The sequence below is a fragment of the Ornithorhynchus anatinus genome, chromosome 9 (genome assembly GCF_004115215.2).
Source record: "Ornithorhynchus anatinus isolate Pmale09 chromosome 9, mOrnAna1.pri.v4, whole genome shotgun sequence".
In the NCBI taxonomy this organism is placed as follows: domain Eukaryota; kingdom Metazoa; phylum Chordata; class Mammalia; order Monotremata; family Ornithorhynchidae; genus Ornithorhynchus; species Ornithorhynchus anatinus.
In genome coordinates, this window is record NC_041736.1 from 41,479,666 (window position 1) to 41,503,988 (window position 24,323).

A 24,323-nucleotide genomic window follows, 5' to 3' on the forward strand; every position below is an offset into this window, starting at 1 on the left:
AAAACAGGATAAAAAGCTAAGGCTAAACCAAATTTATTTGCTGACTAAGGTGTGTTCGGCAGGAGTGGGTGTTATGAGGGTCTGAAGAGAGACTGAACAGCTGGGGCTGGGGAAAAGACAAGGTGGGCCAGAAAGAAGATGGCAGGAACTGAAGAATTGCTCTTGAAGGTCCAAGGGCTACTGAAGGGAGAAGGGGTAGGGAACAGTCAGTTTTTAAAACTAAAGGAAAAGGGTTTTACTCGATTATCCTTAGTACTACGAATCCCAGGAAGGGCCTTGGGCAAGGGAAGAGATCGCTAAACGAATGCAGTGGCTAAAACCTGAAATGAGATGAGCATCCTTGGTCAGAATCTTTCTGTTTTTTCTTAGATTTTGATCAGTAAATCTCTTGTGACAATCAAAACAATTTTCAATTCCTACCTGGAACTGATTTCCAAAGGGACGGAATGAAGAAAACGTCAATCTATGGCTTCTAAGAGGCAGCCCAGAGTCAGACTTACAAGCAGGCAACTCATCAGGGATTGGGCTGCCTCCCTAGGAATTTAAGGCCCAGCTGCGGGGAGGAGAGGCTGGGGAGATGGTATTGCCCATTCCACGGCAGCGATGAGCAGTCAAGCATGGTTTTTAGGGGAAAGAGGCCCTCCGTTTAACCTGCCAGAGCTGCTCACCTATTCCCCAGTGGTAGCCACGTAAACTTTCCGAGAGTAGAACATGTCTCATGGAATAATTTGCCATAATGGGTGTGGGCCATGTTGTATCAGTGCAAAACAGGGATGCCACTTTTGGAAAAAAAAAATCAGATTCTCTGGAATAACTGAAAGGGTCACAGTTTGAAAATGTACAGTGTGAACAAGGTCTGCCTTTTAACTTAAGTATATGGAAAATACATATTTGAAAAGCCTGACGAAGAATTGAGAGAAATTTTAAAAATAGATTTTAAAAAGAAAACTTTGTTTTTCATCACCACAGAACCAGACCTAAAACATTATGGCTCAAATATTCACAGGCCAAGTCCAAACCTTTTCAATTTACGCTATGGTCAATTCTTAGCATTTCTATCCCCAAACAGAACGTTGTACTCTATGGAGGAGGGCTGAACGTGCGGTTTGAAGCACTTCGAACAAGAGGATAAAGACTGGAGAGCGTACTATGCATCCTGAAAGTGAGTCCTGAGTTACTCTATCACTAAGATGGAATACCATCTGAATTTACAAAGGTTTGAATCCGTTCAGCAGGTGCATCTTTGCTGCTTGGTGTAAGGTTCCTTATTACCTTTGATTTTTCTAGTTTCCCCCTCCCCTTCTTCATTTGAAATGGCTGCATCCTCTGTATTTCAGCTGCATTTTTCCAATCACTTTGTTGGAAATGTTGGGCCGTAAGTTTAGTTGCGGGGGGCGGGGGAGACGCACGTTAAAAAAATTGAAGCCAGCAAACTCTAGGAATTAGCTATCAATATGGCAGATGGTTGGGATTTTGACTCCCTATCAGCCTCTTTTTCCCCAATTTTAGGTTTCAGGCTCAGTTTTGCCAACCCAGACAGTGAGTCCCTCAATGGATATTTGAGTGCTTCTTGTGGGACAAGTATTGTCCTAGGCACTTGGGAGTGAACAATACAATACAGTTGGTACAAGCATCATATCTATGTCTTGTCACTTCCCCAGGGCATAACTGCACAGGTCTTCTCGTACCCCCAGATCAGAGACTCTTTGGTTGGATGTAGAGGGTGGCTGGGAAAGGCATGTGTGGCTGGTTGGGGGTGGGGGGAAACTTGCCAAATATCTCTTGGGAGCAACGCTCTGCACTACACTCCCTCATCCCCATTAGCAACAGACTTGAGGGTGGGAGGACCGGAATGGAAGATTAAACAACTTATTTCCAGAGGGGGTTATCAGGGCTTCTCCCAACGCGACATTGCTCCCTAGGCAAGTGTTTCAGGGATCCCTGGCAAGGCTGGGGGGATAGGAGATCTGCAACTTCCATTAACAGAGCCCTGAGATTAAGTTTTATTAACATGATGGCAGTATGAGTTTCTCCCTGAGAAATTCAAACAGGGAAACGACAGCAATGCAACTGATAGGACGTGTCGCAAATTGGAAACATTTCTTCTGATCCCAAATTCTTGCCCCCAAATTAAAAAAAAAATCCCCTGGTACATTGCATTAGGTTCCACCTTACTTTTCTCATCAGCTGTAGGAGGGACCAGAGGAGTGGGAGAAATTCCCTGTGTGTATCCTCAACTTTGAAATCTCCGGGCCCATAGGACTTAGCACTTTGGTAACAAAAATCTACTTTGCAGCTCAGATTTTGGTTCGATTCCTCTCCCTTTTTGAACTGTTCCTTTTGTGCTTCATGTACGACTACCTGCTTCAGAACTGAATGTAAAATAGTATTTCTGCACATGGACAAAATGTGTATTTTATCTAAACGTTTCGTTTTATGGTAAATAAAGGCATATGATTTTAATATAGAACTGTTGCCTAAATCTTTTCTAAGAGGAGTGCTTACTAGAAGGCAAATCATGTTTGAGTGCTTCACCGAGGCATGGGATAATTAACATAACCAATGAGTTTTCTATTTGGTGATTCATCTGTGACCCAAAACAGTGACATCGGAAATGGGTATCGTTCTTACCAAAGCTTGCTGAGGCTACTGGTGACATATCCAGCCACCCCAGGAGGGGCAAGCCCATCAACACGACTTTGGGACTGTTGCTTCGTTTTTGCCTCAGTGCACAAGAAGCTCCCTCTGAAAAATTATTTTCATGCCTGTTGGTATAAATGTGAAGCCAAATAGCAGAAACAGGTCAAGAAGTAACACAAAATAAAACCACATGCCGTGAAGGACGGAGGGGCCCTAATTTGAAGATGATCCTACCAATATTGCGATCGGACTCATGGGTGTGTCTGTTGGATTCTTGCATCTTTTCTGGCCCTTTACGCTTCGGGTTACCATTTCTCAGACACCGATTGTTACTGGGGGAAAGATACTTTCTGCTACCAGCTAGACAAGCAGGAGTGGTGATGGCTTGTGCAGAGTCATCCACACACACCAGCCCAATCTCCCCTTATGCCCAGGTGACAGAGCAGATTATCTCAGACTGCATCATCAGCAGGTACCACCATGCTCCCACCCATTTCTTAAATCATCTTGAGCTTGTTTTGGGTAGAGAATGTGCCCTCTATATTGTTTGTACTCTCTCAAGTGCTTAGTAGAGTGTCCTGCAAACAGTAGATGCTCAGAAAGTACAACCGATTGATTATGACACTTACGAGTGGCTTAATCAGGGTTGAGGGTGACGTTTCTCCTTTTTTGCAGAAAACAGGGGGAAAGCAAGAAATGAAAAACAGAATAGCGGCAACAAAAGAACTGCTCCCTACAGACCTAGGCAGACCAAACTCAGAAAACCACAAAAGCGTCAGCGAGAAGGCATATGCAGGCAAGGGTGATCTGGGGAGACAATACAGCATTATTACACTGTTCCTGGCAAAAACTCATTAATAAACCCTGCTGGAACACAAAAACAACTTCACACTCTTCTACAGTGGGTTAAACCAGGGTTAGGGGACAGAGGGGAAAGGGAAAAAAAATAAAAGAAATGACTTACCCTGCTTGCTGCCCAGTCTTGGGTCTCAACCTGAACCTACTGAACAATGAGAAGACACTGTAAACATGAATATTTCCCTATGCCCAACAGAGAGAAAACAGCCCTAGCTCTACCAGTAAGCAACACAATCTGTCAAATCTTTTGTCCTTGGTGGACCAGATTAAAACAACAGGAGATGTGGAATAGGCCCATTACCCCTAAAGGGTGGAGGCAAAGAGACTCGATGTTTCAGGACTCCAAGGAGACAGGAAACTCATACAGTCCCTCTGGGAAGAGTTTGGCCACTCTCAGGCTTCTTACCATCCCTGGGGCTGGCTGGCTTCCCAACAGCCATCTTGGCCAGGGCTGAGCAGATCAGGAAGGCCTGAAAGAAGACCTAGGAATAGATCTTCAACATTCAGTTTGTGCTTTTCATGTGTGAAAATCATTCTGGTGATCTTTAAACATCCATCCTCTAGAAGTCAATCAATCAATGGTATTTATTGAGTACTTAATGGGTGCACAGCAATGTGTTAAACATTTGGGAGAGTACAATACAACAGAGTTGGTAGACACATTCCCTGCCCACAAAAAGCTTACAGTCTAGAAGGGGAGACAGGCATTTGTATAAATTATGGATAAGTACATAAGTACTGTGGGGCTGAGGATGAGATGAATAAAGGGTGCAATTCAAAGTGAAAGGGAGTGGGAGAAGAGGAAATGAGGGCTTAGTTGAGGAAAGCCTCTTGGAGGTGTACCTTTAAGCTTGTCCTCTAGATTGTAAGCTTGGGAAGTGAACGTGGAACGGGGCTGTTTATTTTTATACTGTACTCTCCCAAGTGCTTAGTATAGTGCTTTGCACAGAGTAAGTACTCAATAAATACAACTGAATGAATGAATAAGGCTTTGAAAGTGGGAAGAGTGATCGTCTGTCAGCTATGAAGAGGGAGGAAACTTCGGGCCAGAGGCAGGAAGTGGGCGATGGATTGGCAATGAGCTAGACGGGTCAAAGTACAGTGAGTAGGTTGGTGTTAGATGAGTGAAATGTGCAGACTGTGCCGTAAAAGGAAATCAGAAAGGTAAGATAGGAGTAGGCAAGGTGATTGAGCGCTTTAAAGCCAATGGAAACAAGTTTGATGCAGAAGTGGATGAGCAACCACTGCAGGTTCTTGAGGCGGTCGGGAGACATGGAATGAACTGTTTTTAGAAAAATGATCCGGGCAGCAAGGTGAAGTATTACTCCAAGTGGGGAGAGACAGGAATCAGGGAAAGCCGCAATGAGGTGGATGCGGTAATCAAGGTGAGACAGGATAGGTGCCTGGATTAATGTGGTAGAAGTCTGGATGGAGTGGAAAGGACAGATTTTAGTGGTGATGTGAAAATTAAACCAATAGGATTTGTTGATCAATTGAATATATGGGTTGAATGAGACAGAAGGGTCGAGGATAAGTCCATTTCCAATAGATGATTTTGTCAGGCCACATACCAGCAGCATGCCTATGTTATGTCCAAAAAGGCTCGGAGGAAAAGGGAGAGAAAGAGAGAGAAAGAGAGAAAGTGTGTGTGTGCCAGCGCTTGGATCTGCATAAACACACTATGTGCTCATCCAGGCAGCAATTTATTTTGTTGCCCTGTGTTTCGCTCTATGCCCTTCCTCTTGCCAAAGAGGAATCCAAGACCCCTGCTGAAAAGCAAATTCTGCAATCATTCTCTAAACCGAGGCTGGGAGCTGACTGCAGGGTTATGTGAGCTAATTATCCTGTCATACCTCAGGAGAACAAAGAGCAGAGAAGAAGCAGGTCTCCTTATTTCTTTGTCCTCCACTCCTGCTTCAGTAAAATTTATTTTGACAAGCTTGAGTATTTATTAAGCAGATCTAGCAATACACTGTTACCCTTTTTATTTGAAAAATCCTATGGTATACCAATGTCTAAAAAGCAAAACCGTCCTTACAGCATGAAAAAGGGAAATAAATATTTTGAAAGTAGTAGTATTAATTGTGAAGCTCTTAATGGGTGCAGACCACTGTACTAAGCCGTGGGGAAGAATACACAGGTGAGAATTAGACATGGTACCTGACTCTCAGGGAGCTCAAAACCTAAAAAATAAAAAAGAGGGGATGGAATACTGGTGACACAGCGGAGATCCAGTGAGGGTACACGGGGAGGCGATGGTAGAGGAGGACGCTGAAGGCGTACGGAGTTGGGACGGATTCACTTGGCCTTGATGGAGAGAGAATAGGGAGTGTGCTCTGCAGTGGCTCTACGGGTCTTTCCAGCCATAGCTGTGTAGAGCTGAGGGAGATGAGTTATGGAATGGAGGTTGGTAGGGATAGAGAAAGCACCGTGGCCTAGTAGATGGAGCACAGGTCTGGGAGTCAGAAGGATCTGGGTTCTAATCCTGGCGACGCCACTTGTCTGCTAGGTGACCTTGGGCAAGTCACTTTACTTCTCTGTGCCTCAGTTGCCTCATCTGTAAAATGGGCATTAAGATTGTGAGCCCTGTAGGGGACAGAGACAGTGTCCAACCCAATTTTCTGGTATCCACCCTGGCACTTAGAAGAGTGCCTGGCACAGAGTAAGTACTTAACAAATACCACAATTATTAACATTATTATTGGAGGGAAGAGAGCATATGCATAAATTTGGAGAAGAAAAGTGCTGACAGAGCATCGGAAAGGATGTGAACCATTGATGGAGGATACACTAATTTTGAGCACGGTTAAGGGTGGGGTGGTTGGGCCACTTGCCATTTTTGAATGGCAAACATCCAAAGGGATGTTAGTTGGGGGAAAGACTCAGTTACTGGTCCAGCTCTCCTAATTTAGAGTTAAGATGCCGTTGCTACGAGTTTTTCTTTTTGCATCCTTAATACATTTCCACACTTCTCCCTAAATCAATCAGTGCTATTTACTAAGGGCTTTCCGTATGCAGATCACTGTACTCTTTTGCTCGATTTCAGTTTGCCACATAGCTGCTTTGAGTATCCTAATGTCATCCCCCAGCTTCTCACGTCTGACCCAATAAAGCTGTGCTGAAGTGAGTAGAGCTTCAGTGTTATGAGACTGACTTTATTCCAGGATATCTTTGGTTTTGATGCCCTCTAAACTGTAAGCTGGTTGTGGGCAAGCAAGGTGGCTGCCAATTCTGTTGTACTTTACCTTCCCAAGGGCTTAGCACAGTGTTCTGCATATCATAAGCACTCAGTAAATACTATGGATGATGATCTTACCTCTTCATGTTGAGTGTGGCTCATAAGTGATACTATCTGTCCAAGGAGTCAGATGAGAGGGTGGACAAGTCCAAAGATCTGAAGACCGTCAGTTTGGTTATGAAGGCTGATGCTGATGCTTTTGGGTAGTCTCCCAAAAGATGCGCTGGACTTCATGATTCACTGTTCGATTTGCCTGGCACTGTCAGGCTAAACAGTGTACTGTCTAGGTAACAGGATTCTGTAATGGCATTTACTTCTGTTTTGCCAGTGAGAGTCTTGAGCACTATAAAGTCTTTCCCTGGTTTTCTACTTCCTGATAAATATCAAGCATTTTGTTTGTCATTTTTGCTACTGCTGCAGATTGGGTCAATGACTCTGGAGAACAGTCAGCCATGACTCCAAAATCCTTTTCCTACGTCATTACATCCGACTCAGAGCCTACTGTGTAATTTGGATTATTTCCCTCTAAATATATTATCATCCATTTGTTCACACTGAAGTTCATCTGCCACTTTTCTGACCACTCTGGCAAAAAATGCCACACTTTCTCCTCTTGTCTGTAATTTATTTTAAAGGCTGTTTTCCTCACTAGACTGTAAGTTCCTTTAGGGCAGGGATCATGTCTACTAAGTCTATTGTACTATACTTTCCCAAACGCTTAGTATAGTGCTCTGTACACTAAGTATTTTAATGCCACCGATGGATTGACTGATTAGGTGTACTCTCAATTTTTTAAAGAACCGCTCTTACTCTGTTATATTGTACTCTCCCAAGTGCTTAATACAATGCTCTGCACATACTAAGCAATCAAGAAATACCACTGAATCAATGATTTATTATTCTGCAGATTTTCTGTCAGCTTTCCTGAATTTGCTTTTTTTTTAATGTTCTAGCAGTATTTTGCCCGTGCCTCTAAAATACTCTCAGGAGCTTCCAAACTTCTGGTAGGGAAGGTTTTTTTTTTTTAATTTGTCTATATGCTCACCAATCCTAAATTGTATCGTGGATATCAGTTTGCCTGGTATAAACAATCCGGGTTACTACTGGAACCTTTCTGAAAGTTGCATGTTACACTGGTGATCCCACTTTCCCTACGTAGGAATTTTGCAACTTCATCCCCAAGTTCCATCAAGAAAATTCCAACCAGCCCTGATTTTATTGACATACCAACTTGCTCTCCATAATTTGAATCAGCCTCCCTGACCCAATCGATCAATCAATCTGGGTCTGGGGACTTCTCTAATGTTCTAAAGTCATTTTTTTCAACTGTGTCTTTAGCGTATTGTAGGGACATAAATTCCAGAAAAGGAATTTCAGGTACGAAGGGCCGGAGGAATATATTTATTTCTACATACGGAGAGAGGAGAATGAGAAGCGCATTTACCCATCATTTACTAAAAAGACGGTGTCTAAAACGGATAGCGGGCTCCACTGTGTGCAAAGCACTCAACTAGGCACTAGAGGGAGTTACAAAACAACTGCAAGAACTTGGGCAGGTGGCATGGCTAAACTTTTATTTCATAATCACAGATCTGTCCGGATAGTACAAACTAAGAGGAGTTTTAGTCAGTCAACAAGTATTTGAATACCCTCGGGGTGCCTTTGCCACTTTACGCACTTAAAAGATACCCGTGGGCTGTGGCCCCAAGCTGGGTACGGGAAATCAGCCCCACATCAAAAATATTATGTGCACATATTTACGAGACTCGGATTAAAGCACTGAGTGGGAAGAGTGGGAGATGTTTCAGGCTGGCATACTGGAAAACAAGTGGGGTTTGAGAATCAGTGATTGACACTGTTTAAAGTTCTTGATAAAGAAGGGCTTGGAGAAGCAGCGTGGCTCAGTGGAAAGAGCACGGACTTTGGAGTCAGGGCTCATGAGTTCGAATCCCAGCTCTGCCACTTGTCGGCTGTGTGACTGTGGGCAAGTCACTTAACTTCTCTGTGCCTCAGTTCCCTCATCTGTAAAATGGGGATTAAGACTGTGAGCCCCACGTGGGACAACCTGATTCCCCTATGTCTACCCCAGCGCTTAGAACAGTGCTCGGCACATAGTAAGCGCTTAACAAATACCAACATTATTATTATTTAGGGCAAATGAGTCAACTGCCAAACTTAAGCAATGAAACAGTACCCCAATGTCAGTTTCTTAATTTTTACTTGCTTTAGCAAGTATCATGTTCTTATTCAAAGAATAACTTGTATTTATAATTACAAAGCCTTGGGCAAATTAAAAAAGGCTTAGTGGAAAGAGCACAACCTTGGGAGTCAGAGGTTGTGGGTTCTAATCCCGGCTCCACCATTTGTCAGCTGTGTGACTTTGGGCAGATCACTTCACTACTCTGTGCCCCGGTTCTCTCACCTGTACAATGGGGATTAAGACTTTGAGCCCCATGTATCTACCCCAGCACTTAGAACAGTGATTGGCCCATAGTAAGCACTTAACAAATACCATCAGTATTATTAAAAATAGTGGAAGAAGTGTTTTGTATAACTCATTTCTAAAACTACAGAATGGAATTATAGTTGGTTAAAAAAAAAAGTTTCAATTATGAGGAGAATTGGGCATATTTTCAATTCAGATTGGCACCATTCAAGGTGGAAGCATAAATGATATTTGATTGTCAGCCTATATTTCCTCTACTGTACTTCCTCAAGTACTTAGTATAGTGCTCTGCACCTAGTAAGCACTCAGTAAATAGCACTGATTCACTTCCTATCCTCAGCGCTTTGTAAATGTGTATATTTTTATTTGGATTTTAATTTGGATATTCACTGACTTCTGCTATTTCAACCTGATACATTTGAACTACTTCCTGATACAGCCTCTTACCTACCATACACTACTTCTACATGGTTTTTGTCTGTCTCCCCCCTTAGATTGTGAGCTCTTTGAGAGCAGGGAATATGTGTTTGGCTTTTGTTGTACTGTCCCAAGTGCTTAGTAAATTGCTATATACTCAATAAATACCACTCACTGATTAATTGAATGAGAGTTTTGCATGTCTCTGGGAAAAAGGAAACGGAGGCATAGCAAGAGATAGTCTTAGAGAAGGCTTCCAAGACAAAATGAACAATAATGTTGGTATTTGTGAAGCGCTTACTATGTGCAATGCACTGTTCTAAGCACTAGGGATACAAGGTGATCAGGTTGACCCACATGGGGCTCACAGTTTTAAACCCCATTTTACAGATGAGGTAACTGAGGCACAGAGAAGTCAAGTGACTTGCCCAAAGTCACAGAGCTGGCAAGCGGCAGAGCTGGGATTAGAACCCACGACTTTTGACTCCTAAGCCCGGTCTCTTTCCACTGAGCCACGCTGCTTCTCTACCCTAAGGCATTATAAGACATTCTGTTGAGGTGTGTCTCATGTTACACCACATCTATCCCCCTCAAATCACTCAACCATCCCCCTCTGTTTAGTGCTTTGGCCTCCACATTAGCTCTCCCACAGTTGGCAGGTCAATGTTTCTGCACACGTCACTGTGGAGGAATGATGGATGAATAGACTTGTAAGGAGTCCAAATTGGCTCCACAGCCTCTGAAGTGGGTGGGGCCCCCCCAAACAGCCTGCACACTTCCAAAGGGTGGAAACACGGAGGATAGCCCCAGGAGGGTGGAAATGCATGAGGTGTCCAAAATAGGAGGTGTTGTCAGGAGATGAAATCCAGCAAGTGAAATGTCAGGCTGAGCGCCAAGACTCAATTCCCCACTAGCAAGCTCAACACAATTAGATGGCAGAATTGTCTCCTTGCTGAGGAAATGTCTATAGGTGGATTGTGCCACCTCCTGAGGCATGTGAAACTGAAAAAGGCTGTACGTGGAGAAGAGGGCAATCACACAGTTAATAGCGTTTATCACACACCTATTCCATCAGTGGTATTTACAGAGAGCTTACACCTCCTTGGATTCTTGGGAGCCTCCTCTCCTTCTTTTGGCATAAGTGGGCCTTCCAACTGGCATCTCTTACTGGTGAAAGTCCCTTATTTCTGTAGAAGGAACTCTTGTCTTTTCCAAGGTATTAAAATTTAAAAGAAAAAAATTGGGGAGGTGTTGTAGCTATTATGCTTCCATCAGCCTATGATTTTTACACTCCTCAATTTAAAAAGAAGAATGCTATATCTCTCTGGCAGGATTTGTTCACCGAGGCAGGCTGCTTACTTTTCTCCTCTTAATCTATTTATTATTTTAACAGTTACTACCATCAGACTTGTTTATATCTAAGGCCATATTTGTTTCCTTTTTGAAAATCTGAACATCTGCTTCTCCGGAATTTTATGTACCTATATAGTTATCACACAGTTTTCAAAATGTTTTTCTTCAAAACCAGTTAACAGTGCCTTCTGTTAACTAAGTAAGGGGTTAAAGTACTGCAACTTGCAGTTGCGAAAAGGTGCTGAGGCTCATCTGTCATTACCTATGGGAGACTCCATCTTCACAAGCAACAAGGACTTGAGCCAGACTAAGACCTGAAGCTAGAAGTTTAGGGTGACAATCCTAAATCAATCCATCCAAAACTGAATTCTTCACCACCTCTCCTTAATCTTCTCTTCCTAACTTTCCAATTGCGGAGAACAACATCACCATTCTTTGCCTCAGAAGCTTGCAGCCCTGGTGTCATTTTTGACGCTCTGTCATTTTCCTCCTACATTCAGTCTGTTTTTAAATCCTGCCTGTTATTCTTCTATATTTCACACATGCTCCATGACAATGGGGTGACTTTTGCTTTTACAAAATATAAAACTGTCTTGTGGTCCCACACTGGCATCCCCAGCTGGCGACCAGGTAAGCCCACTCATTTTCTTTTTAATGGTATTTGTCATCTCTTCTCTGCCACTCTCTCTGTGACTTCTAGTGTTTCTTATTTCCTTGCAGCTCCTGTGTATCCCTCGCCACACTCTGTGAATCCACTCCACAGTGGCCCCAAAACTTCTGAACTTCTGGCACTGGGAGGGCAGTGGGACTAAGATGAAAAAGTCAAAAGGAGGAGGAAGTTTAGCGGTAAAGGTGAGTATTGTACTCTCCCAAGCACTTAGTACTGTGCTTGGCACATAGTAAGTGCTCAATAAATACCACTGATCAATTGACTGATTTGTTCTGTTAACAATGGCCTTGGGTGCTCTCTTTCAACTGGCTTCCTCTTGTCCATGTTCTTCTACCACTATTCTGCAGCGCATCCACTGTGGCGCTGGTCCCCACAAGCAAACTTTCTATTTCTCACATATGAGTCCCCCTTCAGGCAATCCTCTCACCTTTTGCTGGGTCAAACCACATCCCTCCACTTTTTCAAAATCTTATGAAGAAGCCACTTCCTCCAAGAGGCATACTCTGAATAATTCTCCATCGTACTGGTCATTCCATCCAAAGCCTTAACATTTAAGAGCTTACCTGTTTAGTTATATGCCATTTATAGTTTTAATTTCTTATTTTTTCCTTCATTAGTATCTATTCTCTTGCTGTTTTATCTATATTTGGCAATTTGTGTCTACTTATCTCCCACATTAGACTATATAAACCTCCAGGGCAGGTACCACGCCTTCTGCTTTTATTAGACTTATTCTAAGCACCTGTACACAGTGCTCGACAAACAAAAGGTGCTGAATAAATGTTGAAGTCAGATTATGGTTGGGGCAATAAAGGTTAAGTCCCGTAGCCTCGACTTCCCCATTCCCAATAATCCCAATAACTCTCCAACAAGGCAGCCAAGAGTGGATGGCAGGTGAAGCAACATCTCTTTACAACACTATGGACTTCGGGTTATTTGACTGGGGGTCGGGCAGAGGAGGGATCTAGTCTAATTTTACATTTAAGTGTCACTTATGTGTTGGTCTTTCCTCTCTAAATTCTAAGATCCCAATGAGCAGGGACTATTTTCAGTGTACATCCTTTTTGTATATTTGAATACGTAAAGCAGCATGGCCTGGTGAAAAGAGCATGGGCCTAGGAGACTAATGACCTAGGTTTTAATCACAGGTCTGCCAGTTGTCTGCTGTGTGACCTTGGACCCAACCTGATTATCTCAAATCTATCCTGGCGTTTGTATCTATTCCAGTATTTGGCACATAACAAATACCACAATTTTTATTATATTTCCAAGTACTTAAAAGAATCCAAGTCACAAAGTCCGCACTCACATATATTAGTTATGAAAGGGGCTAAATTGCAATACAAAAATTAAGGTAATCAAAATTTAAAAGAAAGGGAAGGGAGAGGGAAGACAGGAAGAGGAGAGAAGGCCTAAGGAGTTCTCAGTTGTTTCTGCTGCATCTGTTTGAGGCAATTCCCTAGGAAAGTATAATGGGAGTGTCAAAAAAGTAACCTTCTCAGGCACTTGGCACAACCTTTAGTAGAGTACACTGCCCAGTGGTCAATAAATCAATCTTAGCTGAGTACTGACTGTGTGCAGAACACTGTAGTAAACATTTGGGAGAGCAACTCCTGCTTTTAGCCCAGTGGAAAGAGCACTCCTCTGAGAATCAGGAGACCTGGGTTCTAGTTCTGGTTCTTCTTGCATCTGGCAAATGTGGGCAAAAACCTCCAATGAACTTCACTCGCCCCCTTGTCCTCCTACAGATCTGTTGCTCCCTGTGCTCTCTTATATGTCTGATACGGTGAGAGCGCGAGCATTGCCGCACAAACCACTAACATTTCCTCTGAGCTGGTTCTCAACCCTGGAGGAGCCTTAGGACCAAAGCTCATCCATCATTTCTGGTGGGGGACGACACTTCTGGGTCCAGTTCTGGGTTCTGCATTGGATGGGATTAGTAGGACTTGGAGAGGGTTCAATGGGGGACCACAATGATGATTAAAAGGTTGGAAAATAGAATCAATGAAGAAAGACTTAGGGAACTGAAATTATTAAACCCAGAGAAAAGGGGATAATTGCATTAGAGTCCTCAAGTAAACAAAGTTATGAAACAGAGGGTGATTAACCTCTCGACATCATCAACCACAGTATTTATTGGGGACTTTAAGCAAATAAGTATACCGTAACTCCACTGAGTATGGAGCAAGAAGAAAGGGGCAAGACTGACTTGGGTTTTATGCATACAGAAAACATTTCTTACAGTGAAGGAAGTTGGAGATTTAGTGGTCTTCAGAAGTGGATTCATTTTCAAGTCACGGATGGTGAAGGTGAGGTTATATGTAAGGAGAGTGATGGATTACATGACCCCTGAAGGTTCCTACCAGCCTTATTTTTATCTCAAACTTGCCCGGATTTTGATCTTCATTTTGAAACTAGTCTAAGGGCCCCATCAAACGACAGGGAACGGTGATCATGATGGAGGTGGGCTGAAGCCTGAAGAGAGAACTGATCCAGGGGAATTGGGGTATCTGGGTGTTTGAGGGTCTCTGCGTTTTTGTTTTTTTTCAGAATGACTTCTATTCAGCAAACAAGGCAAAGGCTACTTTTCTTGCATTAATGATGAATACATTTCTGCTACAATGTCTTAGCTGCGTTCTTGGGAAACCTTGTGTTATGGGAAAATCATGTGACGAGTAGTCACTGATTCATGAGAAATGACAAGGCCTAGTGGAAAGAGCACAGAACTGGGAATCACAAGCCCTATGTTCTAGTCCTGGCTCAGCCAGTTGCCTGCTGTGAGACCTTAGGCAAGTCACTTAATTTCTCTGGGCATCAATTTCCTCATCTGTTAAACGAGGATTAAGTATATATCCTCCCTTACCCTGACACTGTGTACCCCATGTAGGACAGCTCGTTGGGGGCAGAGAATGTCACTCTATTTTTGTATCGTACTTTCCCAGGAGCGTAGTGCAGTGCTCAGCACACAGTAAGCACTCAATAAATACGACTGAATGAATGAAAGGGACACTGTCTGGGTATAATTATATTGTATCTATCCCAGAGTTCAGCACAGTTCTTAGCATAAACCAAAAAATACACATCTTGTTTAGATTAATTAATGGATTGGGGAAGGTTCTTGAAGATACCCCTTGCCTCATTTATTTTCATACTACATTATTTGTATATATGGCATTAACATAAGGCTTTATACCTTTGTCTCTCATTGTTAATTTAATGAATTAAATCATGTAAAATTGAAAAAACATAAAGAAACACAAAGCGCTGGTTACTACGGTTCAGTGAGCCTAAGGCAGAGCTGGAAAGTACAGCTCTGACCAATACTATGAACGCACTGTTTCTTCCTACACCATATCTGTGGCAAAAGAGATTCATGCAGTGGTAGAACGTTCCCCAATGCTTCCATCATCTGATCTCCAAATCGTGTAATGAAAGCAGGGACCACAACAGAAATAGCCGTACTCAGTTCCTTCATATGTTTTACCAAGAATATCAAATTGACTAATCCAAGAGAAATTGAGAATTATCTTATTCAACATATCAAAGAAACTTTTATATCAAGAGCTGTGACAAATGTGTATGAAGTGCTTTACTCCAAGTTCACTTCCAAACAATTCTCTAAGATACTAAACGGATGGCCCTTAATTCACCCCCAATCATTGCAGTTTCCGGCAAGTGAAGCCACGTTGTTTTCATCGTCACAACAGCATTTCACCATTACCTCATTCAGTTCTGCTGCCCACCGCGGATGTCTTGACCGATTACCACTTTAAGGTCCTGGAAATATCCAACATATTCCCCTCAGTCACCACAGGAAACTGGGTCTCTTCTCAGGTGCCTCCACTCCCTCCCGGGGCCCAACTCTGCCTCGGCGGAGTGGGGAAATAATAGTAATAGTGGTATTTGTTTAGCACTTGCTATGTGCCGCGCACTGTACTAAGCGCTGGGGGGGATGCACATGAATCAAGTTGGACACAGTCCCTGTCCCGCATGGGGCTCATAGTCTTAATCAGAGAAGTAGCGTGTCTTAGTGGAAAGAGCTTGGGCTTGGGAGTCAGAGGTTGTGGGTTCTAATCCCAGCTCCGCCACTTATCAGCTGTGAGGCTTTGGGCCAGTCACTTCACTTCTCTGTGCCTCGGTAACCTCATCCGTAAAATAGGGATTAAGACTGTGAGCCCCACGTGGGACAACCTTTTTACCTTAAAACTACCCCAAAGCTTAGAACAGTGCTTGGTACACAGTAAGCGCTTAGCAAATACCGTCATTATCATTATTATTAGTTCCCATTTTACAGATGAGGTCACTAAGGCACAGAGAAGTGGAAGTGACTTGCTCAAGGCCACACAGCAGACAAGTAGCAGGGGCGGGATTAGAACCCATGACTTTAGGAGTCCCAGGCCTGTGTGTCCCTGGTGCTTCTGCACCTTAGCTTAGGGGAAAGAGCACAGGTTTGGGAGTCAGAGGTCGTGGGTTCTAATTTCAGCCCCGCCACTTGTCAACTGGTTGACTTTGGACAAGTCACTTCACTGGGCTTCAGTGACCTCATCTGTAAAATGGAGAGAAGCAGCGTGGCTCAGTGGAAAGAGCCCCGGCTTGGGAGTCAGAGGTCGTGGGTTCCAATCCCGGCTCTGCCACTTGTCTGCTGTGTGACCTGGGGTAAGTCACTTAACTTCTCTGTGCCTCAGTTACCTCATCTGTAAAATGGGGATAAAATAAATTGTGAGTCCCACGTGGGACAACCTGTTAACCTTGTACCTACCCAGCGCTTACAGCAGTGCTTGGCACATAGTCAGCCCTTAACAAATACCAAAATTATTCTTATTATGAAGAGTGGGAGCCCCGCGTGGGGCAAAGTGTTCACTTTATATCCTCCCCAGCACTTAGAACAGTGCTTGATCCATAGCGCTTAACAAATACCTCATCTAGAAAATTGGGGATGAAGACTGTGAGCCCCGTGTGGGACAACCTGATTACCTTCTATCTACCCAGCGCTTAGAATAGTGCTTGGCCCATAGTAAGTGCTTAACAAATACCAAAATTATTATTATGAAGACTGGGAGGCCCACGTGGGGCAACCTGACCGCCCTGTATCCCCCCCAGCGCTTAGAACAGCGCTTGACACATAGTCAGCGCTTAACAAATACCAAAATTAATATTATGAAGACTGGGAGCCCCCCGTGGGGCATCCTGTTCATCTTGTATCCCCCCAGCACTTAGATCAGCACTTGACCCATAGCGCTTAATAACAAAATCATTATTATCATGAAGAGTGGGAGCCCCACATGGGGCAACGTGACCACCTTGTATCCCCCTCCAGCACTTAGAACAGCGCTTGACAAACACCAAAATTATTATTATTATTATGAAGAGTGGGAGCCCCACGTGGGGCAACCTGACCACCTTGGATACCCCCCAGCGCTTAGAACAGCCCTTAACACATAGTCAGCGCTTAACAAATACCAACATTATTATTATTATGAAGAGTGGGAGCCCTACGTGGGGCAACCTCACCACTGTGTATCCCCCCCAGCGTTTTAAACACAGTCGGCGCTTAACAAAACAAATACCAACATTATTATTATTATGAAGAGTGGGAGCCCCACGTGGGGCAATCTGATCACCTTGTAATCCCCTCCAGCACTTAGAACAGCGCTTAACACATATTCAGCGCTTAACAAATCCCAACAGTATTATTATGATGAAGACTGGGAGCCCCATGTGGGCAACCTGACCATCTAGTATCCCCCCCAGCACTTAACACATAGTCAGTGCTTAACAAATACCACGATTATTATTATTATTATGAAGACTGGGAGCCCCACGTGGGGCAACCTGACCACCGTGTATCCCCCCCAGCGTTTAGAACATAGTCGGCGCTTAACAAATACCAACATTATTATTATTACTATGAAAACTGGGAGCCCCACGTGGGGCAACCTGACCACCGTGTATCCCCCGCAGCGTTTAGAACATAGTCAACGCTTAACAAATCCCAACAGTACTATTATGATGAAGACTGGGTGCCCCAGGTGGGGCAACCTGAGCATCCTGTATCCCCCCCCCAGTGCTTAACACAGAGTCAGCGCTTAACAAATCCCAACAGTACTATTATGATGAAGACTGGCAGCCCCACGTGGGGCAACCTGACCATCCTGTCTCCCCCGCCCAGCGCTTAACACACAGTCAACACTTAACAAATCCCCACATTATTAGGATGATGAAGAGTGGGAGCCCCACGTGGGGCAACCTGACCACCTTGGATCCCCCCCCCCCCCAGCGCCTTAACACATAGTGCTTAACAAATACCAAGATGATTATGATGAAGAGTGGGAGCCCCACGTGGGGCAACCTGACCATCTTGTCTCCCTCCCCCCCAGCGCTTAACACATAGTCAGCGCTTACCCTTATGACTACCATCACCCTCTTCACGACGACTGGGCGGCCTCCACGTTCTCTCTCCCTGCCGGGGCCGCGCCGGCCCGGGCCCATGTCGTCGATCCGGGCCGATGTCGTCGACCTGTCGGGGAGAAAGAGGCGGCGCGGGGCGCGAAGGCCAGGCCGCGGAGGGGGGGGGGGGGCCCTCGGCGCCTGCGCACTGGCTGCCGCTCCGGGGCCAGGGCGCGGGGGGCGCGCCCCGAGTGCGCGTGCGCGGGCCGGGAGCGCGCCCAACGGCTGCCGACGGCGGGGCCGCGCCGCAGGACGGGACCGGACGGGACGGGACGGGGAGGTGGTCGTCGCCATCGCCCGACATCGCGCCCCTGGAGCCCGACGCACCCCCGGGAAGTGAGTAGGGGTCGGGATGGCCGGCGGAGGGCGGGACGGGGCGGGGGGACCGCGGCCGCCCCGCCGACAGGGCCCCCCCCCTTCCCCCCCCTTCCCCCCCCCCAGGACCGGCCGGTCCTGCCGGCCCGACCGCCCACCACTCTCCGCCCGGCCCGGCCCTCCTTCGTGCCTTCGACCGTCTTTAGTGAGCGCTTACTCTATGCACAACACTAAGCGCTTGGCAAAAGAGACAGCCCCTGCCCTTTGACGGGCTCCCAGTCTGATGGGCGGGGGGGGGGGGGGGATTAGACGCTTCCCCCCACCCCCCCGGGGAGCGCTCGGGAAATACGACCGAGCCACGGGCCATCCCGCTGCGAGCGGCCTCCAGAAGCGGAGGAGTTGAGCCCGTCGGGCCCTCGGTCCTGTTTGCGGAGCGCCGACTATGTGCGGAGCACCGGGCTGAGCCCGTGGAATGGACGGCTCGGGTGCAGCCATTCATTCAGTCCTATTTACTGAGCGCTCACTATGTGCAGAGCGCTTGGAATGGACAGCTCGGCAGCATCCATTCATTCAGTCCTATTTACTGAGCGCTCACTATGTGCAGAGCGCTTGGAATGGACAGCTCGGCAGCATCCATTCATTCAGTCCCATTTACTGAGCGCTCACTATGTGCAGAGCGCTTGGAATGGACAGCTCGGCAGCATCCATTCATTCAGTCCCATTTATTGAGCGCTCACTATGTGCAGAGCGCTTGGAATGGACAGCTCGGCAGCATCCATTCATTCAGTCCCATTTATTGAGCGCTCACTATGTGCAGAGCGCTTGGAATGGACAGCTCGGCAGCATCCATTCATTCAGTCCTATTTATTGAGCGCTCACTATGTGCAGAGCGCTTGGAATGGACAGCTCGGCAGCATCCATTCATTCAGTCCTATTTATTGAGCGCTCACTATGTGCAGAGCGCTTGGAATGGACAGCCCGGCAGCATCCATTCATTCAGTCCTATTTACTGAGCGCTCACTATGTGCAGAGCGCTTGGAATGGACAGCTCGGCAGCATCCATTCATTCAATCGTATTTATTGAGCGTTCACTATGTGCAGAGCGCTTGGAATGGACAGCTCGGCAGCATCCATTCATTCAATCGTATTTATTGAGCGTTCACTATGTGCAGAGCGCTTGGAATGGACAGCTCGGCAGCATCCATTCATTCAGTCCTATTTATTGAGCGCTCACTATGTGCAGAGCGCTTGGAATGGACAGCCCGGCAGCATCCATTCATTCAGTCCTATTTATTGAGTGCTCACTATGTGCAGAGCGCTTGGAATGGACAGCTCGGCAGCATCCATTCATTCAGTCCTATTTACTGAGCGCTCACTATGTGCAGAGCGCTTGGAATGGTCAGCCCGGCAGCATCCATTCATTCAATCGTATTTATTGAGCACTCACTATGTGCAGCGCTTGGAATGGACAGCTCGGCAGCATCCATTCATTCAATCGTATTTATTGAGCGCTCACTATGTGCAGAGCGCTGTACTAAGCGTTTGGAATGGACAGCTCGGCAGCATCCATCCAGTCAGTCCTATTTATTGAGAGCTCACTATGTGCAGAGCGCTTGGAATGGACAGCTCGGCAGCATCCATTCATGCAATCGTATTGAGAGCTCACTCTGTGCAGAGCACTGTACTAAGCGTTTGGAATGCACAGCTTGGCAGCATCCATTCATTCAGTCGTATTTATTGAACACTCACTATGTGCAGAGCACTTGGAATGGACAGCCCAGAAGCATCCATTCATTCAATCGTATTTATTGAGAGCTCACTATGTGCAGAGCACTGTACTAAGCGTTTGGAATGGACAAATCGGCAGCGTCCATTCATTCAGTCAAATTTATTGAGCGCTCACTATGTGCAGAGCGCTTGGAGTGGACAGCCTGGCAGCATCCATCCATTCAGTCGTATTTATTGAGCGCTCACTATTTGCAGAGCGCTTGGAATGGACAGCCCGGCAGCATCCATCCATTCAGTCGTATTTATTGAGTGCTGATTATGTGCAGAGCGCTTGGAATGGACAGCGGCAGCATCCATTCATTCAGTCGCATTTATTGAGCGCTGACTATGTGCAAAGCGCTTGGAATGGACAGCTCGGCAGCATCCATTCATTCCTGAGCCCTTGGAATGGACAGCTTGGCAGCATCCATCCATTCAGTGTATTTACTGAGCGCTCACTATGTGCAGAGCCCTATATTAAGTGCTTGGAATGGACAGCTCGGGAGCATCCATTCATTCAGTCGTATTTATTGAGCACTGACTATGTGTAGAGCCCCGGACTGAGCACTTGGAACGGACTCCTTGTACCATTCATTAATTCAGTAGTATTTATTGAGCGCTGACTCTGTGCAGAGCACTGGACTGAGCGCTTGGAATGGACAGCTCGGCAGCATCCATCCATTCAGTCGTATTTATTGAGCGCTTAACCATGTGCAGAGCACTATACTAAGCACTTGCAATGGACTACTTGCACCATTCATTAATTCAGTTGTATTTATTGAGCACTGACTATGTGCAGAGCACCAGACTGAGCGCTTGGAATGGACACCTCAACAACATTCATTCATTTAGTCGTATTTATTGAGCGCCGACTATGTGCAGAGCCCCAGACTGAGCGCTTGGAATGGACAGCTCGGCAGCATCCATCCATTCAATCGTATTTATTGAGCACTGACTATATGCAGAGCACCAGACTGAGCGCTTGGAATGGACACCTCAGCAGCATCTATTCATTCGGTCGCATTTATTGAGCGCTTTCTATGTGCAGAACCCCGGGCTGAGTGCTTGGAATGGATAGCTCGGCAGTATCCATCCATTGTCGTATTTATTGAGTGCCGACTATGTGCAGAGCACCGGACTGATCGCTTGGAATGGACAGCTCGGCAGCATTCATTCATTCAGTCGTATTTATTGAGCGCATACTATGTGCAGAGCACTGTACTAAGCTCTTGGAATGGACAGTTGGGCAACAGATAGAGACCGTCTCTGCCCAGTGACGGGCTCACAGGCTAAACGCGGGAGAAGACGGCAAAGCAAAAGAGAACCAAACAAAACAAGACAACATCATCAAGATGAATACCATCAAGGGGACATACACCTCATTAACAAAATAAATAGGGTAATAATATATACAAATGAGCATGGTGCTGAGGGGAGGGGAAGGGGGAAGAGCCGGGGGGGGGGGTGGCGGAGGGAGGAGCAGAGGGAAAGGGGACAGCAGAGACCATCCCTGCCCAACAACGGGTGCACAGTGTCACCTCTGCACCCAAGCAGTGGTGAGACTGAGCCCGTTATTGGGCAGGGACGGTCTCTATCTGTCGCCGAATTGTCCATTTCAAGCGCTTAGTCCAGTGCTCTGCACGTAGTAAGCGCTCAGCGCTCAATAAATACTATCGAATGATGCCTGGGTCCCTTGAGAGGGCGGGAAGGAGCAGCAGGGTGCCCAGGGATTGTGTCTATCCGTTGCCGAATTGTCCATTCCAAGCGCTTAGTACAGTGCTCTGCACAGGGTAAGCATTCAATAAATACTCTTGAATGAATGAACCCCGAAGAGCCAGGCACTAGCTAGAGGGTTATTAAGTTCCAATTCAGTCGTGTTTATTGAGCACCTACTGGGTGCAGGGCACTGGACTAAGCGCTGGGAATGGACAGTTTGGCAACTGATAGAGTCCACCCTACCCAACAACAGGCTGACAGTCTAAAACGAAGAGACAGACAACAAAACGAAACAAGTGTCCCGGGGTAGAGAGCTTCAGAGACAGTTAAGTGCAGGAGGAGAAATGTAGCAGGGTGGGGAAGTGGAGAAGGACCCCATTTCTGCTGGCCCAAGGAGCCACTTCTAGCTCCTTTCAGCACTGAGGGGATCGGAGCAAAGAGGAAATGGAGGCTTAAGTCTTTTTTAACCTGAGTCATCCCCCCCTTGATGGAGAATGGGACATTTGAGACCAGTTCCAGTTCCAGAATGGGGAGGTGAATGGTAATAATATTTAAGCACTTACTATGTGCCAAGTACTGTTCTAAGCGCTGGGGTAGATACAGGGTAATCAGGTTGTCCCACATGAGGCTCAAGGTCTTCACTTCTCTGAGCCCAAGTTACCTCATTTGTAAAATGGGGATTGAGCCTGTGAACCCTACGTGGGACAGGGACTTTGTCCAATCCGATTTGCTCATAGCATAGTACAGTGTTTGGCACATAGTAAGTGCTTAACAAATACCATTATTTATGATAATCTCCATTTTACAGATGAGGTAACTGAGGCCCAGAGAAAGTGGCTAGCTCCAGGTCACACAACAGACAAGTGGTGGAGCGAGGGATAGAACCCACGTCCTCTGACCCCCAAGTCCGTGCTCTTTCCGCTAAGCCACGCTGCTTCTTTGCTCCCCAGCCTCCTAGTCTGGCACGAGATTTGGAGAAGACAAAATGGACTGAAAGCTTTGTCTTTTTGCCCTGTTTCCTTCCCATCCCTTCCCAGTTACTGGAGATTGGGTTACCAGATGGAGTGGATGACGGAGCTATTAAGGGGCAGAGCAAGAAGGATTCAAGGTGGGCATGAAAGAAAGATACTGTTTGCTGAGGGGACGGTGTTGTCTGTTCTCCAGCATTTCTCAAACCCCAAACAGCTTTAAGATGGAGCCTGAGGAAAGGTGGGAAGATAAGGGAAGTAGGATTTACATTGTTGATGCTCCTGTTGCCTTTCTGCTGCCCCCCGCTACTCCTCCCAAGGCCGTAAGCTCGTTGTGGGACAGAATGTGTCTGTTTAGTATGTTGTACTTTCCCAAGCGCTAAGTACAGTGTCCTGCACACAGTAATCGCTCAATCGATAGGATTGACTGATTGACTCCCCTCTAGGTTGAGCAGTGTGATGTCATTCCTCCAGTTTCAGGAAGGTGGGGATTCTTTCCCTGGCTACGGAAACTCCCTCCAGGGTCTTTCAGGACCACGTTTCCAGGCTAAAGTAAAATCCCAACCTCCCTGGTCCAGATAGTGTATTTTGAAGCACATGGGTGGCCGAACTTCCCTTGTCACCCTGTACTTTTGAAGGCAGTAGCTTTAGAGTGTCTGGACTAGGGAAAAGTTGTTCTCCTGCACCTAGTGTCTTCCGCTTTTGGGCTTGGTGAAGGGGAAGGAGGAGTGAAGGTCTTAGGGTGTCTAGTCTTTGGGAGTAGATGTAGTATTTCTGTTCCCTAAGCTGTGTGTGCTCCTGCCCACCCCACCTCCCCCACTGTTGTCATGAACCACTGGTTTCTGGGCTGGTTTGGTCCCTCACTTGCTGATTTTCTCAGACTGAGTATGGAGGGGAGACACCCCTGAAGCAGAGAGGCTGTGGCAATCGTCCCAGTTAAGTCCATCCCAAAACAACCCGTCCAGGGATCGGCCAAAGGGTAAAAAACTAGTGGACTGTTTTTGTGAGGCCTAGAGAGTAGTTGTGTTGTGGCAGGAGGAGCAGAAAATGGCTCTGGCTCACCCTTTTACCACATGCTCTCTCTCCTCAAGGGCAGGTTGGCGTCTGGCCTTGGAGAGTGAGTAACTGTAATGTCCGAGGGGAGTTGTTTCACCGGTCATGTGGAATTCCCCTAAATGAGCCTTTTTCTTTCTAAAATTTGCCCCATTCTGGATATCAAAAGGTGGAAAAGGAGGAGGCCAGAACCCATGCCCGGAGACTGGTTCCATTTTGTTTTATCATTAAAGCCTCCGGTTTAAGAGCCAGAGATTTGACTTTTGATACTAATCCTGTAGCAGGTAGAATTCCAGCCGAGTATTGGAATTCTGGCCGTCCAGTCTGTTCCAGGCCACAGAGTCCCGAGTGTTGGACAGTTTTTGGAGTTGCACCGGGTCGCCCTGCCTGTTGGGTTACTTTGTCTGCCAGCTTCCAACTTGACCTTCCACAGGT

The 24,323-nt window shown here is 46.1% G+C and overlaps 1 protein-coding gene across 6 annotated transcripts in view; it reads left to right on the forward strand.

Moving 5' to 3' along the window:
• The first annotated feature begins 18,290 nt into the window (after positions 1–18,290).
• Positions 18,291–24,323, forward strand: part of DTNB (dystrobrevin beta) — a 217,177-nt gene continuing 211,144 nt past the window's right edge. For 3 of the 6 annotated variants that reach the window (XR_005660347.1, XR_005660348.1, XM_039913079.1), the window contains exons 1-2: positions 18,292–18,405; positions 22,905–22,975. The gene's annotated coding sequence lies outside the window, so the exon portion shown is untranslated. Of the gene's footprint in view, positions 18,406–22,904; positions 22,976–24,323 lie in introns of all 6 variants that reach the window. The other 3 variants (XR_005660349.1, XM_039913078.1, XR_003761973.2) reach the window with 2 other exon arrangements.